The sequence below is a fragment of the Delphinus delphis genome, chromosome 18 (genome assembly GCF_949987515.2).
Source record: "Delphinus delphis chromosome 18, mDelDel1.2, whole genome shotgun sequence".
Lineage (NCBI taxonomy): Eukaryota > Metazoa > Chordata > Mammalia > Artiodactyla > Delphinidae > Delphinus > Delphinus delphis.
Window position 1 is genome coordinate 7,346,385 of NC_082700.1, and position 17,830 is coordinate 7,364,214.

The following is a 17,830-nucleotide window of genomic DNA, read 5'->3' on the forward strand; positions in this document are numbered from 1 at the left end:
GGTGAATGACTTCTTTATACTTTCTTGGCCTCTGTGTTATTTGTAAAACAAAGGCTTGGGTTGAATTGTGTCCTCTAAAAAGCTTCACAGTACCTGTGAACACAACCTTATTTGGAAATTGAATCTCAGCAGTTGATAAATTAAGATGAAGTCATTTAGGGTGTGACTGTGTCCATATGAAAGGGGGAAATTTGGACAGAGACAGAAATGCACACAGGGAAAATGCCACGTGAACATGAAAACAGAATTTGGGGTGATAACGTGTATAAGCCAAGGAACACCGGAATCTGCGGGTGAACAACCGAAAGCTAGGATGGAACAGATTCTTCCTGACAGTCCTCACAGTGACCCAACATGTGACACCTTGATCCTGGACTTCTAGCCACCAGAACTGTGACACAATAAATTTCTGTTGTTTAAGCCATCTGGTTTTTGGTACTTCGTTACAGCAAACTAATACAGAAGAGACGATCTCTTAACATTCCAGAAGGTCTAAAATTGAGTAATTCTATGAAATACTACAAATGTTCAGGAAGATTTCTCATATTCAATTGTTTACAGTATACCACCAGTCTTTCAACAGAAAACAGAAAAGATCCTCTGTAACTATATTCAAGGGATGGCAAACTTCTTCTATAGAGTCAGATAGTAAATATTTTAGGCTTTGTAGGACATATAAGATCTCTGTCACATATTATTTTTTAAAAACTCTTTAAAAATGTAAAAATCACTTAGTCCAAGGGACATACAAAAACAGGCCTCATTCCACATTTGACCCATGGGGCAAGTCTGCTCACCCACGATGTGTAGGGCTAACAAGCCTCTTTTTCCTTAGGTTCCTCTTCCTCATAGTTCCAAGCCCAGAGAAACTATTTCACATTCTTTTCACAACTAGATGGAAGATATTTTACACTAGATAAGGCATGCTTCCAAAGTTCTTAGAGCTAGCTGTCCCTTCTTGACTATTATAACTATTACACTGTAATAGTCCAGAACTAGCAGCTTTCCCCATTTCTCCTTCAGTTACTCTCCATTAAGAAGGAGGCATGCACATGCAAATTACTTGTGACTGTCAACTACACACTCTCAGAAGCACTAGTACCCCCATGCTATTTCCAGGGACATTCCCAAGAATACCCCAAGGATATGCTGCCTTCACATCTCACAAAATGATTAACATCTAGAGGTTTAAACAGTTAAGGTACTTTTCATAATCACCAGGTACTGTGGATCTGATAGCAGGGCTAAGTATATAGAAAGCTAGACAAGGGCCAGAGACTTAAAGTTTCAAGGTGATGCCACAGGCTATTACTGTTGCTTTTCCTTCTCTTTTTCTAAATTGGGCCACTGCTGTTTTCTCACTAAAGGAGCTGGTTTCTGTAAAGTGAATAACGTAGTACCTAGCATAAAATAGGTGCTCCATAAATGTTAAAGCCCTCTCTCCTTCTTTAACTGGGCTACTCATGTGTTTTACAAAGTGAAGATAGAAAAACAAGATGGACGATTTTCCTGTTGCTTAGGAAAAATAACTAAAGCTTGTTTAGAGAATATACCTGAAAATGCAAGGTGAAAGAAGCCAGCTTTCTGGTATGCATGCGTGTTGGAATGGCTCAGGGTGATGTAGGGTCAGGTGAAAAGGACTGAGAAGTGGAAGGAAAAGGGGTTACCATGGCCATAGTGGTAAAATAAAGGAAGACACTTCTAACCTAATTTATTTCAAATACCACATCATATAACTTAATTGATTACTTATTAAGAAAAGATCCTATAACCCATTCCTGATTTGTTCTCCTATAACAAAATTTTCAGTTTTGGAAAAACAATAAATATTAAACAGCATCTATAAGGGTGGAAAATGGGCCCTGTATTAGTTTGCTTGGGCTGCCATAACAGAATACCAAAGACTAAGTTGTTTACACATCAGTGATTTATTTCCTCACAGTTGGAAGCTGGAAGTCCAAGACTAAGGTGTTACCAGGTTGGTTTCTTCTGAGGCTTTTCTCCTTGGTTTACAGATGGTTGTTTTCTCACTGGGTCCTCATGTGGTCTTCCCTCTCTACATGGTACATGTAGAGGATTAAGACAGTAGTGGGGAGAGGTGGCGAAGTGCTTAGATTCTGGATATATTTTTAAATATTTTAAAAGTAAAGCTGACTGTATTTGCTGAGGGATTAAATGTATAGTACAAGGGAAAAGGATTCCTATCAAAGATGACACCAAGGTTTCTCATCTGAGCAATTAGAAGAATGAAGTGCTTCGTACTGAGATGAGAAAGGATGTGGGAGTAGCAGGTAGGGAACAAGTGCTTTGTTTTTATTTGGGAGTGAGAAGTAACCGATGGAATTCAAGCATTCGATTTTGGACATACTAAATTTGAAATATCTATCTACTTGGCGCCAAGTGAATAAATATATCAGGTAGGCAAATGGATATGAGTCTGAAGTTCAGGGGCAAGGTTGGGGCTAGAGAAAACTTGGGACTCTTTAGCATCTGTATAGTATTTAAAGCTACAGAACAGGCTAATATTATTTAGAAAGCAAATGCAAACTGAGAAGAGCTCTGAGCTCTGAGGCATTCCAATGTTTAAAGAGGAGGAGCCAGTAAAAGATACTAAGAAGATGAAGAAGACAACTTGAGGTAGGAGGAGGAGAGAAGAGAATGATCAACTGTGTCAAATGCTGCTCAGATGTCAAAAGGAAAATGAGGACTAAGAAATGCCCACCAAATCTGGCAACACGGATGCCAACACTGATGTGGAAATGAACAGTTTTGGTGGGTACATAGGAATGAAAATCTGAGTCAAAAGAGTTAATAGTAGAGGAAGGTAGAGATAGTAGCTGTAAATAGTGATCCACTCTCTCCAGGCCTTTGTAAAGCTGATTAAAGAAACAATAATATCTGGAGGGGATTTTTTTTTCTTCCAACTTCTTGTTTTCCATATGCACATACAGAAAAGTTTACAGTATGACAACTCCCCTTACATCCACCCCAGAGATTCAAATTTTAACACTATCATATTAGTTTTCCTGTATATACACACACACACACACACACACACACACACACACATATTTCTGAATATTGAAGATAACTTCACCTCTACATATACTTCAGATATACCTCATTTAAAAAAGGCCTTTCTCGGGCTTCCCCGGTGGCGCAGTGGTTGAGAGTCTGCCTGCAGATGCAGGGGACACGAGTTCGTGCCCCGGTCCGGGAAGATCCCACATGCCGCGGAGCGGCTAGGCCCGTGAGCCATGGCCGCTGAGCCTGCGCGTCCGGAGCCTGTGCTCGGCGACGGGAGAGGGCACAACAGTGAAAGGCCCGCGTACTGCAAAAAAAAAAAAAAAAAAAAAAAAAAAAAAAAAGGCCTTTCTCCTTCATAACCGTGATAACCATTAACACACCCAGGAAAATGAAAAATATATTCCCAAATATATTCTATAGCCAGGCATACTCAAATTCTCCCAATGTGTTTTACAGCAGTTTTGTTTTTCTGTTTTTCAAACCAGAATCTAATCCAAGTCCATGCATTGCATTTGGTTATCAGGTTTCTTTGGTCTCTCTCAATGACTTTTTAAAAAGACCTGTTTTATAAAATGGATTGGATTGATTCTTTGTTATGACATTTAACTTGTTCTTCTATCTTGGAAGGGAAGTTTTTGAGGGTAGTAAATACATTTATTATTCCTGGCACAATACCCTAAAATTAACATTTCCCAATTTTCTGTTATCTCTCTGCAATGCCCTTCAGTTTCAGAAAATTCTCAATTTACCCCAAGATTTAAAAAAAAATTTAACTGCCACCTATTAGTTCTGAAGACTCAACTGAGCAACTTTCAGGGCTTATACACTCTATATTCAGAAAAAAACATACTACCATCTTTCATTTACTATAAGAATTCAAGGGAGATCTCATCTTAAAGCTAATCAGTACCCAAACCATACAACATTTTATTGATTAACCACAACAAATTACATTTAGAAAGTAAAATGAATTATCTGGAATTTCTTTCCTGATTAGCAAAATAGTGCCTCCTAATACTTGAGGGTGAAAGCTGCTGTTAAATATGCCTACATGACTGGAAATTATAACAGCCAGATGAGTTCACCGGGCTGGTGCTGGTATGTTCCGTATGCCCTTCTGTCTATGTAGTAAACAGCTTAAATACAGATGAAAAATTTGATTATACTCATATTTGGGCTTCTATAACTGGTCATTCATGTATAAATTCTTTAAACAACTTAATGAACATTCTTTAAGCAACTTAAAATGCAAATCGACCCAACAATTTTTACAGCTATAATTCCAAGGAACATTTAGGTGTTGTCAATTTATCTTAAAACATTTTCTGCCATAATCTTCAAATTACTGTCTTTTCCACAGTGTTGGAAAACATTAAAAATAGAATGTTTTATACAAATGAATTTTATACTCTAATTCAATGAACATTTCAAGTTCCCTCTAACTTGCATTGCTATTTTTTTATCTTACAAAACCTGAAATTATTTAGCATTTATATGAGATCTAAATTATGACGAAATAAGTGAGTTCATCTCATATGATGAAATAAATGAGTAAAATAAAATGGTTAATGATTTTTAGTGCCTTGGCATTGGAATCTGAATCAAACCACTGGCGCTTACTTAGAGAGATGGAGACTCCTTTGGGCCTACGGACCATCTCAGGGCGGTAAATGCCCTTCACCAGCCGTCTAGTCCACCTCAACCTGATTACAAACCCTCCCTTGAATAAATCAGAAGCTGATCAGACTTTAAGAAACACCTTCCCTAAGACCAGAATTATTAATTCATATAAAAATCAAAACTGTAGCTATTATTACCTTATAATAAGTCAGCCTGTAGATCACTTGAACTTTCACAGACTATCTGGAAGACCATAATCATACCATGTAAACTTTAGATTTAGACGCAGAGCTAGACGGGAGGGAGGGACCAACCAGCAGCGGAAAATCATCCTCTCAATTTATTCTCCAGCTAGGAAATTATACAGTAATACATACAAAAATACAGTTATTTCACAGAACTACCTTAATACTTTAATAATTTAATGGGATATTCAACATTACTGAATTACTTGCTCTCATATGAAGCAACGTGAGGTAACAAAATCAAACTAACATTATATTTGTGGTAGCTGCCTACAAGATGGGCTCCAGTGGGCCCTGCCTCCTGGTACTTACAGCCTGTGTACATCCCTCCCACATTATATCAAGGTGGATCTGTACAACAGAGCGATGGTGTGTCACTTCTAAGGCTATATTATAAAAGACATTGAGGTTTCTGCCGCTCTCTCAGACACTTGCTCCGGGGGAAAGCCAGCTGTCATGTTGTGAGGACACTCAAGCAGCCTTCAGATGAATGCAACCACATGAGAACCTGAATTGGACCCACTCAGCTAAACCACTCCCAGTTTCCTGACCATCAAAAACTATGTGAAATAATAAATGTTTGTCTTTTAAGCTGTTTTGGGGAAATTTCTTACAAAGCAAAGGATAATATAATAATATATACTAATTTGACTGGTTGAAGTTATAACTCTATAACTTCTCATTTAGGTATTAAAAATCACAGCATGCTGATGCAATGTAAGGTAGTAAAAAAATCCACTAACAAATACCTACTGAGTACCACTGAGGGCAAAAAAGCTCTCTCACACTCCACATGAAACTTCCTCAGGGTAACAGTCACGGCTGACCTCTAACTTCTCATTGACTCCTCCCTAGGTAGGAGGGAGTAACTGGTCTGATGACAAATTTGAGAGGAGGAATTCTGAGGCTCAGCTACTTCTCTCCTTTCCATTTCACATCTGTCTGACTGAAGAGAGCCATTTGTTCTGGTCTGCTGTCACACAGTAAACGTAGTGGGACAAGCTTTACTCTTGAGGACACTGAAACCTGAGGTTTAAGTCTGAGTGATTCTGGAGTGCAACACTAGGAAGCTCACTGTTGCTGCAAACCTCAGCCGCATTTTGCAAACGACTTTTTCGGTAATTAAACTTACATTTGGGCAGACTCTGGGGGGGCTCACGCCAAGGAGTACTTCCCACAACTTCTGCTGCCCGTGTCCTTGTCCCCACGGTGAACCACAGCCACCCCCCGCCTCTGCAGGAGACCCTCCAACACTAGCAGGTCTCAGCATCAGAGGACCCCAGGAGGGGGATCCTCCCGATCCCCAGCTAATGAGACTGGACAATATGCTTTTGGCAGAAGGGGTTTCAGGTCCTGAGAAAGGCATGTAATGAATTCACTACACACGTGATGAACCTTCTCCGAGAGCAGAGTAGAACACGTCCCATTTCCCCAAAAGAGATGGAAAGAATGGTAGGCATCATCCATTGAAAATTTAGTTCCATTCAGATGCAGCTCAAAGCACTTGTGAAGCAGTTATGATTTTAAGATCAAGGTTCCTTGATGCCAGACGAAAAAGGCGTAACTTCAGTAAACAGGCCACAGAAATCTTGAATGAATACTTTTACTCACACCTCAGCAACCCCTACCGCAGTGAAGAAGCCGAAGAGGAGCTGGTCAAGAAATGCAGCATCACAGTGTCACAGGTATCCAACTGGTTTGGCAACAAACGAACCAGGTACAAGAAGAAAATCGGCAAGTTTCAGGAAGAAGCCCATCACCACGCTGCAAAGACAGCTGTGACAACTGCACATGCAGTGGCCGCAGCCGTGCAGAACCACCAGACCAACTCGCCCACCACGCCAAATTCTGGTGGGTACCCTCCGTCATGTGACCAATCAGATGGGGGGATACGCTGATGGCCTTGGAGGAAATTCACTGTACAGTCCACATACTTTAAACGCTAATGGAGGCTGGCAGGACGCAACAACTCCATCTTCTGTGACTTCTCCCACAGAAGGCCCAGGAAGTGTGCACTCTGATACCTCTAACTAATCTCTGGCAACACCTTTCCCTGAGCTGACATGCCTTGATAAGTGCATTCAGACTAACAGGAGGAAAAAGAAAGCGTTTTTGTAGCCCACCATCTACAGCTTTACTGTAAAACCTTGTCTTATTAGAGAACTTGGTAAATCTGTTTTTTAAGGAATCATAGCCATTTGAATTTATACTTAAAAACACACAATGTTAAAAAAGCACTTTATCCAATTAGGCCAAGATTTAACACTGTTGACAGTCCTATAGCTATTTTATTATAATTTATTACCAATATTTTACATTAACGGTTTCTCACTTGCCAATTACTTGGCCTTAAGGGTAAAAAGTACAATATATGCTAAACCTCAGTCGCTAAAGCAGATACAAAGACTCACCTCACCTAAACTGAACTTCTTGCATATTGCCACTGCAGACTTTGATTGTCCTTCTTTCATATCACTAATGGAGTTGGAATAAAGGAGCTGTTTGGCTACCTGTTAATGATGGTTGTGTTTAAGAATCTTCCTCGTCACACTTGGGTTTCGATCTCTTATGTTATAATTAGATCAGAGACTGGTAGCATCTTTTCTCTCTCTGAAAGCACCAGTGCCCAGAGTCTGCTCGGAAATTAAATTATGGATCCAGACTGTTTTGAGAGCTGAAGATACTTGCTGCTGATAGAGGTGACCACGAGATCCGTCTGGGGTTTTACGGTGTGCACTGGGTGCTGCACAGACTTGTCAAGGTTTGCTGCGTCCTCTGGGCATTCACAAAGGCCCTGCTCTCTGAAGTGTTGTATATAGTGTAGCAAAAGAGTATTTATACATCTCACCAATCAAAACACAGCTTTATTACCTCATGCGAACTCATACAAACCAATAGAATTTCAACATGTTCTGTAGCTTAGAGTGCTTACTTACTACCTCTGAACAATACTCACGCTGTAGTTTGTCTCTTTCTTATCTTTTTGCATCTTGCAATTAACTCTTTGTTTCCCTTAATAAAATGTAATGTACATTGTAATCTTTTAAAAGAAAAATCAGGGTTGCATTTGCAACTTTAAAAAAACTGCGAGTGGTCTTCCCTGGTGGCGCAGTGGTTCAGAGTCCGCCTGCCGATGCAGGGGATACGGGTTCGTGCCCCGGTCCGGGAATATCCCCCATGCCGCGGAGCGGCTGGGCCCGTGAGCCATGGCTGCTGAGCCTGCGCTCCGCAACAGGAGAGGCCACAACAGTGAGAGGCCCGCGTACCGCAAACAAAAAACAAAACAAAACAAAAAAACCTGCGAGTGGAAACATTGGGTCTTAAATTAACACAGGATGAGTAAAACTGTTGTAAGTAAATAAATAAAATAAACCTACATTTGAATCTTCATCTATCTGACTTCTGTGTCCTATTTCTAAACTGGATCCAAACTTCAGTAGGGAAAAGAAAAAAAAAGGGGGGGGCAACTATCAACCTTTAAACTAAGTACAAAGTACTATTATGGGTATTTTGTGCCCTTGTGGAGTTTCCGGCCTATTTGGGTATAAACTAGAACACCTGAAGGGTTACATAATAATATAAGAATTACCTAACAAATATAAACTATAAGAAGCACATAATTACTACCAAATACGTGAGAAATTATGATCACCTTTGAGAATCAGAAAATCTGAAGGAGAAAGGTAAAAACACAGATGCCCTGACCTCCCCCCATGCCAAACCCATGAAATCAGGAATGGGACCCAAGCAATTGCATTTTTAATAAGTTCTCAATACAATGCTGACCCATACTAATCTATCAATAAGAACCCAAGATATACAAAGCAAGTGCAATAACTCTGGAAAAAAGAAGCATGCTATAACCTAGCAAAGGAAAGATTATAGCAAACAAAACTTGAAGCAAACTTTAAATGATATGCAGGATTTAGACGAGGTGGAAGAGTATGAGGGGAAAACAACACTTGCTGAGGGCTTATTAACAGCAGACACTTTTCTACATATCACCTCATTTAAGACAATTTCATTTCATATATGGAAAAACTGAGGCTCAGACAGATTAAATAATTTGCCTGAGGTCACAAAACTAGTTAAATGACAGAATGGGATTAGTAGATATTTTCATTTTAAAGATGAAATTGAGCCTCAGGGAGATAAAATATTTTGTCAGAAGTAACAAAACTGAAAAGTGGCAGAACTATGATTTGTAAGTGGCCAAGCTGAAATCAGGTCTGTGAATCTAAAGGCTATGCTTCCTTTTCTTTTTTTTTTAATAAGGGGGGAAGGAGAAGATCTATATTGCTTAGGAAAACACACAAAAGAAGGAAAGCAAAAGCAAACTTAACAAAAGAAATATTAGACCATTACAAAACAGATACATTTTAACTTGTGATGCAGCCAGAGACCATACATTAAGGGCCACCAATGGCTTAAAAAGCACTCAAAAAATAATTGTTTAATCGTTATGGTTTCATGTCAATTATTTAGTTTACTAAATAATTACTAACTGCCATCAGCAGTCAGTCAGGATCCAACTGTTACATTGAAGGGATGATGGAGCAACTAGTTGGAAAGCACCAACCTAGTCAAAACAGTCAAATTAATTTTATGATTGGCCTCAATTTTAGAATTGTAATGTTAAGGCCAGAGTAATTTTATTTATAACTGAAATTTTTAAAGATTGCTTTATGACAACGTTTTATAAGATTTTGTGGTCAATATTACTATTTTAAGAACTTTTAAAAAAGTGAAACTAAACATTTATTGTCTCTATTCTCCACGTATAGGGACTTCAGTTCTACTTTTCTATCTACAAGACCAAAATCAAAATTCAACTCTGTGAGGCCCTTCCTGTAATTAAAATTCATCATTTTTTCTTCATTTCTGCTATACAACATTGCTTGTACAACTCCATTTAGCATTTATTTCATTTTGCCTTGTATGAAAGCTATTGGTTTAAAAATGTTTCTGCTTCTCTTTAGGGATAAGGACTATGCATTATTCACCTTGGTATTCACCCAGCATTTAGCACAGTGCCTTGCACATTTAAAAAAAGCTTGTTGATGAGTAAGCTAACATTTTTCTCATTAAGAAGATGAGCACATAAATTACATATACATTTCCTAAATCAACCCTGAACGAACAAATACAAGAACAAGGGGAAATATACTATTGAAAACATTCCACTTTAAGAGTGGGTTTGGTCAGCCATGTGAATTGGGAATTGTGGACCACCAAGATCATTCATGCATCAACAAATATGTACTATGTACCAGGCAATGTATATATAACAGTGATCAAAACAGATTAGCTCTTGCCCTCAAAAAATTCACACCTAGTACAAAGAGAGACGATAGCAAGCATATATACACACACACACACATATATGCATGCTATGAAGAAAACAAACAGCAAGTGATAATAAGGAATTAGAGTAGAGGTGGAGGGTAAAAGGCTGCTCAGATAGGTGGACAGCTTAACAAGCGAAATTTAAGCTGAAACTTGAAGGGTAAGAGTCAGTTGTGCAAAGAGGAGAATAGTCAGCAGTTAAGGGACTAAAGGTGTGTGTGGGTCATGTGCCACAATGCCAGTTTCAGGGGGATAGTTATTATAGCACATTCCCCAATCTTCTATTTTTTCAATTCTTTTGCTATTGTTTCTATCACCACTTCTTTTCTGATGGTTCAGATTTTCCTGGCTAAATTAAATGACAGCATTAACTCTGGGGAATGTAAGATTCCTTCCAAATAATACTGATTCCCTTTCAGTCCTTATGACAGATAAATTCATCTCAAAGTGACAACTCTTTCCCAATTAGAAAAGAGTGTTTCCTCTATATCGGCTTTCATTTTTTGATTTGGAGCCCTCCTGATTGCTAATCAACGTGTTGTATGATTACTTCAACAATTACGTATAGAATATTATTTTGTCATCATAAAAATGTACTGCTGCTTTCGGAACTCTACGTTGCTCTGGAGCCTAGGCAGAGTAAAGTTCCCTAAAGTGCTCCCTAATCACTGGGCATGCTCAGATCTGCTGGTGCTACATGTTAAATTAGAATAGAATGTGACATACTGGAAAAAGTTCTGGATTAGAAATTAGAGAATGTAGGTTCTAGTCCTAGGTCTGCCACTTTGTTATGCAAATATGGGTAAATTGTTTACTACTTTTAGGATTTTCTTATTGGTAAAGAGGGAATACATAGATGTTGCATATTATACAAATTTGACTATATGTGCTTGGCAAAAAATTTAAAAGAAAAATATCAACTTAAATAGCACTCAAGGAGCATATGCCCTGGAGTGAGCATGAGCTGGAAAGCACAAATCTGCTGTTACACCAATTGGTCTCAGCTCTTATATGCCTCTCACTGAAAATTTTACTCTAACGCATGATTTTAGTGTTTAAAATTTTACATATTTTTTTGTTTGTTTAGGACAAGGTCCCTACACATAATCCTTTATCTAGGGCTCAAGAAGCTCAAACGAAGAAACAGCCATGCAGGTGATGTGATTTCTCTCACGTTTACTTCAGAACCAAGTAGAATGCTGAGTCTACTATACCATCATATTATACTGCCATAGGGAGCACATAAGTCAAAGTTGATGGAACTCTAGAAGTACACTTTTGAAACCCTGATTTATCAATTTATTTATGATACTGGTTACTAAATAACATATTTCATGAACTATGTCACTATTCCAATAGAGCTGTGTCACTGTCTAGGGCACAGATATATTCACATATGTAGGAAATGATGTACAAAGTTATTCACTGCATAACTTTTTTTTTTTTTTTTTTGCAGTACACAGGCCTCTCCCGTTGCGGAGCACAGGCTCCAGACGCGCAGGCTCAGTGGCCATGGCTCACGGACCTAGCCACTCCGCGGCATGTGGGATCTTCCCGGACCGGGGTACGAACCCGTGTCCCCTGCATTGACAGGCGGACTCTCAACAACTGTGCCACCAGGGAAACACTGCATAACGCTTTTAATAAGATCAGACAAAACCCTAAACGTCCAAAAAGAGGGGACTGATGAAATGATACATCATACGATGGAATATAATGCAGCCATAAAAAAGAATGAGGAAACACTGTATACAATGATATACACAACTTCTAAGATAAGTGGAAAAAAAGGTACATAAACTATACGTAGTATGTACCATTTATGTAAAAAGATAGAAGAGAAAATATATATAGTACTTATTTGCTTGTATAAGCATACACTTGGGGTGGGGGTGGGGAAATACACAAGAAACTGTTAGCACTGATTGTTTCCTAGGCAAGGAAACAGGTGGCTGAGGGACATGTGTGCAAGAAAGACTTTTCACTGCACATTCTTTTTTTTTCATTTCGAATTTTGAACCTTGTGAATGTATTACCTAACCAAAAAGAAAACACAAAATTTAGATCAGCAAGAAAGTAGTTTGCGATGAAACAGGATCACGTTCTTAGTGAAAAACATTTATAAAAAGTAGACATAGTTCTAAGGGTAAATACCTGCAGGTAGACTGTTTTAACTGTACGGGACCTTCCTTAAAAGATCCATCTATCCCAAACTTCTCACTGTATAAATATCTAAACCAAGGCCTTGCAAATTAAGTGACTTGTGTAAGGTCACAAAGAAGAGTCAGCATTAGAAATCAGAAATTTCAGCACCTGCTCTAAGACTCTTCTTTATCTTTCTGTCTTCTCATTTTGTGTGGGTAAACCAGAGCCAAGTTAAGTTTAGGCTATATAATGGGCTGTCATCTGTCTAAATTTTAGAGTCTTGAAGTACAAAATAACATCAAACCCTTAGACTACTAATTTCTTGTATGGTCACTATATGGCTATACTTACAAATAGGTTGTGCATATCTCTATCACTGCACATACCACAGTATGAAAGATCTATCCTTCTAACTCAACTGAAATCACTGAGGGCGAGAACTAAAATGTCTTAACTTTTTTTCTTTTTAAATATGCCATAGTTTACGAAATTTTAGCCACAGCAATCAGGGACAAAAAAGAAATAAAAGGAATCCAAATCAGAAAACAAGAAGTAAAACAGTCACTGTTTGCAGATGACATGATAGCATACATAGAGAATCCTAAAGATGCTACCAGAAAACTACTAGAGCTAATCAATGAATTTAGTAAAGTAGCAGAATACAAAATTAATGCACAGAAATCTCTTGCATTCCTGTACACTGATTATAAAAAATCTGAACAAGAAATTAAGGAAACACTCCCATTTACCACTGCAACAAAAATAATAAAATACCTAGGAATAAAGCTACTTAAGGAGACAAAAGACCTGTATGCAGAAAACTACAAGACACTGATGAAAGAAATTAAAGATGATACAAACAGATGGAGAGATATACCATGTTCTTGGATTGGAAGAATCAACATTGTGAAAATGACTATACCACCCAAAGCAATATACAGATTCAATGCAATCCCTATCAAACTACCAATGGCATTTTTCACAAAACTAGAACAAAAAATTTCACAATTTGTATGGAAACACAAAAGAGCCCGAACAGCCAAAGCAATTTTGAGAAAGAAAAACGGAGCTGGAGGAATCAGGCTCCTGGACTTCAGACTATACTACAAAGCTACAGTAATCAAGACAGTATGGTACTGGCACAAAAACAGAAATATAGATCAATGGAACAGGATAGAAAGCCCCGAGATAAACCCACGCACCTATGGTCAACTAATCTATAACAAAGGAGGCAAGGATATACAATGGAGAAAAGACAGCCTCTTCAATAAGTGGTGCTGGGAAAACTGGACAGCTACATGTCAAAGAATGAAATTAGAACACTCCCTAACACCATACACAAAAATAAACTCAAAATGGATTACAGACCTAAATGTAAGACCAGACAGTATAAAACTCTTAGAGGAAAACATAGGCAGAACACTATGACATAAATCACAGCAAGATCCTTTTTGACCCACCTCCTAGAGAAATGGAAATAAAAACAAAAATAAATAAATGGGACCTAATGAAACTTAAGCTTTTGCACAGCAAAGCAAACCATAAACAAGATGAAAAGACAACCCTCAGAATGGGAGAAAATATTTGCATATATTTTGAAGCAACTGACATAGGATTAATCTCCAAAATTTACAAGCAGCTCATGCAGCTCAATATCAAAAAATCAAACAACCCAATCCAAACATGGGCAGAAGACCTAAATAGACACTTCTCCAAAGAAGATATACAGACTGCCAACAAACACATGAAAGAATGCTCAACATCACTAACCATTAAAGAAATGCAAATCAAAACTACAATGAGGCATCACCTCACACTGGTCAGAATGGCCATCATCAAAAAATCTACAAACAGTAAATGCTGGAGAGGGTGTGGAGAAAAGGGAACCCTCTTGCACTGTTCGTGGGACTGTAAATTAATACAGCCACTATGGAGAAGAGTATGGAGGTTCCTTAAAAAACTAGAAATAGAATTACTGTATGACCCAGCAATCCCACTACTGGGCATATAACCTGAGAAGACTGTAATTCAAAAAGAGTCATGTACCACAATGTTCATTGCAGCATTATTTATGATAGCCAGGACATGGAAGCAACCGAAGTGTCCATCAACAGATGAATGGATAAAGAAGATGTGGCACGTATATACAATGGAATATTACTCACCCATTAAAAAGAAATGAAATTGAGTTCTTTGTAGCGAGGTGGATAGACCTAGAGTCTGTCATACAGAGTGAAGTAAGTCAGAAAGAGAAAAACAAATACCATATGCTAACACATATATATGGAATCTAAAAAAAAAAATGAAAGGGTTCTGAAGAACCTAGGAGCAGGAATGAAGACGCAGATGTAGAGAATGGACTTGAGGACATGGGGAGGGGGAAGGGTAAGCTAGGATGAAGTGAGAGAGGGGCATGGACATATATACACTACCAAATGTAAAATAGATAGCTAGTGGGAAGCAGCCGCATAGCACAGGAAGATCAGCTCGGTGCTTTGTGACCACCTAGAGGGGTGGGGTAGGGAGGGTGGGAGGGAGACGCAAGAGGGAGGGAATATGGGGATATATGTATACATATAGCTGATTCACTTTGTTATACAGCAGAAACTAACACAACAATGTAAAGCAATTATACTCCAAAAAAGATGTTAAAAAAAATAAACTCAGAAACATGGCAAAAAAACCACCAAAAATGAAAAATAAATAAATAAATATGCGAATGCCTCGCACAAGTGTACTGCCAAAATTATTAATATAGCTTCACATTCCTTAACCAAAACCCAGGGGCTGAATGTGTTTTAGAAATAAGAAATTTCGGGAATTAAAAAATGTCACAAGGCACACAACCCATTATGTAACACCTCATATACCAGTGGCCAAGAATAGCATCCCGTAATCAAACATAATATTTCTTCAGCAAAACATATGGGATAAGTACATAATATATATAACTTTTCATTAGTTCAGGCTGTATTTTGCTACCAAATGAATTTTGTCTCCAAGCTTAAAACGTTTCTGGTTCTCAAAGCCTTCTGAATGTTTGAATTAGATATGAGACTACAGACTACTCACAACGGTGCTGCTAGAAAATATGGTTAGTCACTTCGACGCTCATCTTTTTGATGAGCCCGGAACAAGCAGTTATAGCACGCAGCTCTATATCCCATGTTTGGGCAGACTTGTTTTGTTATTAAGGAATCCAATCTAGCAGAGGGGGGCAAAAGCTGACAATGTGAGAAAAGGAAAAAAAAAATCCTAATTGTACAACACTGTATTCCTATTGGGGCTGCTTATTAATTATTAATTTAATAAAAAACTCCATTTGATTAAATCATGTTATTTAAATGAAAATAGGTAAATAAAACTCCTCCTGACAGGAGTTTTATACATTGCTAACAACGGTATGGAGGCAATGAGCTTGAATCCTACTGGATGGTAACTGCACTCTTGGGGACCAATGTTCATAGAAAGAGGCATTCCAAATATATTGGTGAGAAATAAGCAGAAATGTACACAAATTTTCTCACCTTCGGACCATTACTCTAATGTAAACGAAAGGGGAGTTTTCTAGTCAACCTCCCCTTAATCGTATTAACTCTTTTATGCCTTTTTCTACTTTTTACAAGAGGAAAAAGTCTGGAATCAAAACACAGCACACACTAAAATCCATTCTTTTCTTTCCACAACTCAAGCCCCACCTCCATTTTGTTTCTGTTACTATTACAGAATTTCTCCTGGCAAAAAATCAAATTTGCACTAAAAGACTATAAATCAACTTTGCAGACAACAATGACTGATATGATTGGGCATGTTGACTTTCAGTCTTAAAATTTTAGCGACATTTTAACTGAATCAATTATTTGTTCAATGTATGACGTTAACATTCAGCAAGTGTTCATTACAAAAAAGTGTATTCCATTCTAAAAATGGAAATACCAAGGGCGAAAAAGAAAAACCTTCTGAATTACCGCTACTATTTCAGGAAGAAACACTTACTACATCCTCGCATTTTCATCATAATTCATTAAAATAAAAGAAAATCTAATTAGCTAGATCTGACAACCAATACACCGGCACGTTAGGTATCTAGTACAACCACAAAAAAGATAAACAAAAACCAACCAGCCTATTTTTCAGTTTTCTGGAGAAAAACAAAACAACAAACTCTCTGTTGGATTCTTGGCCATTTGCATTCAGAAGAACCGAAAACTAAAATTCCTTCTCACTGAAGAGTTTCTTGGTACACGGGACTTCCTTTCTCTATATCACCCTATCAAAATTATCAGCATTATTCCAGAATATAAATTGTTTGAGACCACTTAAAAAAAAAGCCACAGTCCAAAATGCCCATGGTGATTATTCTGTAAAGAAATGGTCAAAAACTACACATTGTTAATCCAGGAAACAACTCAATCGAGCGAAGGACATCTGGAATATGCTGCCCCCAAGATTCAGAACGCAGACTCAGAAATAGCACGCGCGGTCACGATGTCCCTTAAACCACATGACCTTCCTACGAAAGCAGAGCCTTAAACTTAGAAACTCCATGAGAACTCCCCCCTCCTCTGAACTTAAAACAAGGCAGGGCAGCTGAAATGAGCGCAGCAGGGACACGTCGGCCACTGCCTAGTAAGAATGGGTCCCTGTGCTTCGGCTACTCCCCTTACCGTTAGAAGATCTGGGAGGGAGGAAAGGAGGAGATACACCCAGAATCCTGGTGGAAAAGCCCCTGGCCTCGCAGATGGGGTTTAGGGAGACAGGGAGGGGCAGCTCCGTGTATGGTGACCCTTTGTGAACACGCTCTGTGGCAGCTCGGCTCTCACCGAAGCTTTAGGAGAGCGGACTATGGGGGCCTCGCGCGGCCCGCCGTCGCGGTGACCTCGGCGCTGCAAGGAGGCGCCGGCCAAGAGCCTCCATCGCACCCTCCGCCGGCTGGGGTGCCCTTCCCTCCTCCGCCGCCCGCCCACCCACCCAAGTCACTCAGGGGCGCGTCGCCTTCCGACCCGGGCTCGCGCGGCCAGAGCGCAACGAGACGCGTTCCGGTTTCTTTCCTCAGCGTAATCCCTCCGCTGCCGACCGCGCACTAGTTTTAATCACGCCCCACCCCCTGGCCGCCGGCGTCACCTCCGCCACTCGAGCGCTTTCCAGCAGCTTCCAGAAATGTCGCCACCCCAAACCCGCCACTCACATATGGCGGGCTCTGCAGCCACCAGCCCCGCCCCTAGTCGTCGCCGCAGCTGAAACTGCGACTGCGGCAGCCGGGAGAACAGCCACGCCTCTCTGCGGAGGCCTGACGGAAGTGCTCCCGTCCTCGCCTTCCCCACCACGCTTACGTCCTTTCAGGCCCCGCGCGGGGCAGGAAGGGGAACTCTTTGGCCGCGGACTCAAACCGGAAGCTGCTTTTCTAGCGGAGGGGCCGGTGGGGGAGGAGCAGGTTGAGGGGAACG

General features: G+C 39.5%; 1 pseudogene; it reads left to right on the top strand.

Annotated features, from left to right (window-relative positions):
* The first annotated feature begins 3,372 nt into the window (after window positions 1-3,372).
* On the top strand, window positions 3,373-9,100 carry LOC132413771 (pre-B-cell leukemia transcription factor 3 pseudogene; annotated as a pseudogene).
* Window positions 9,101-17,830: the final 8,730 nt, after the last annotated feature.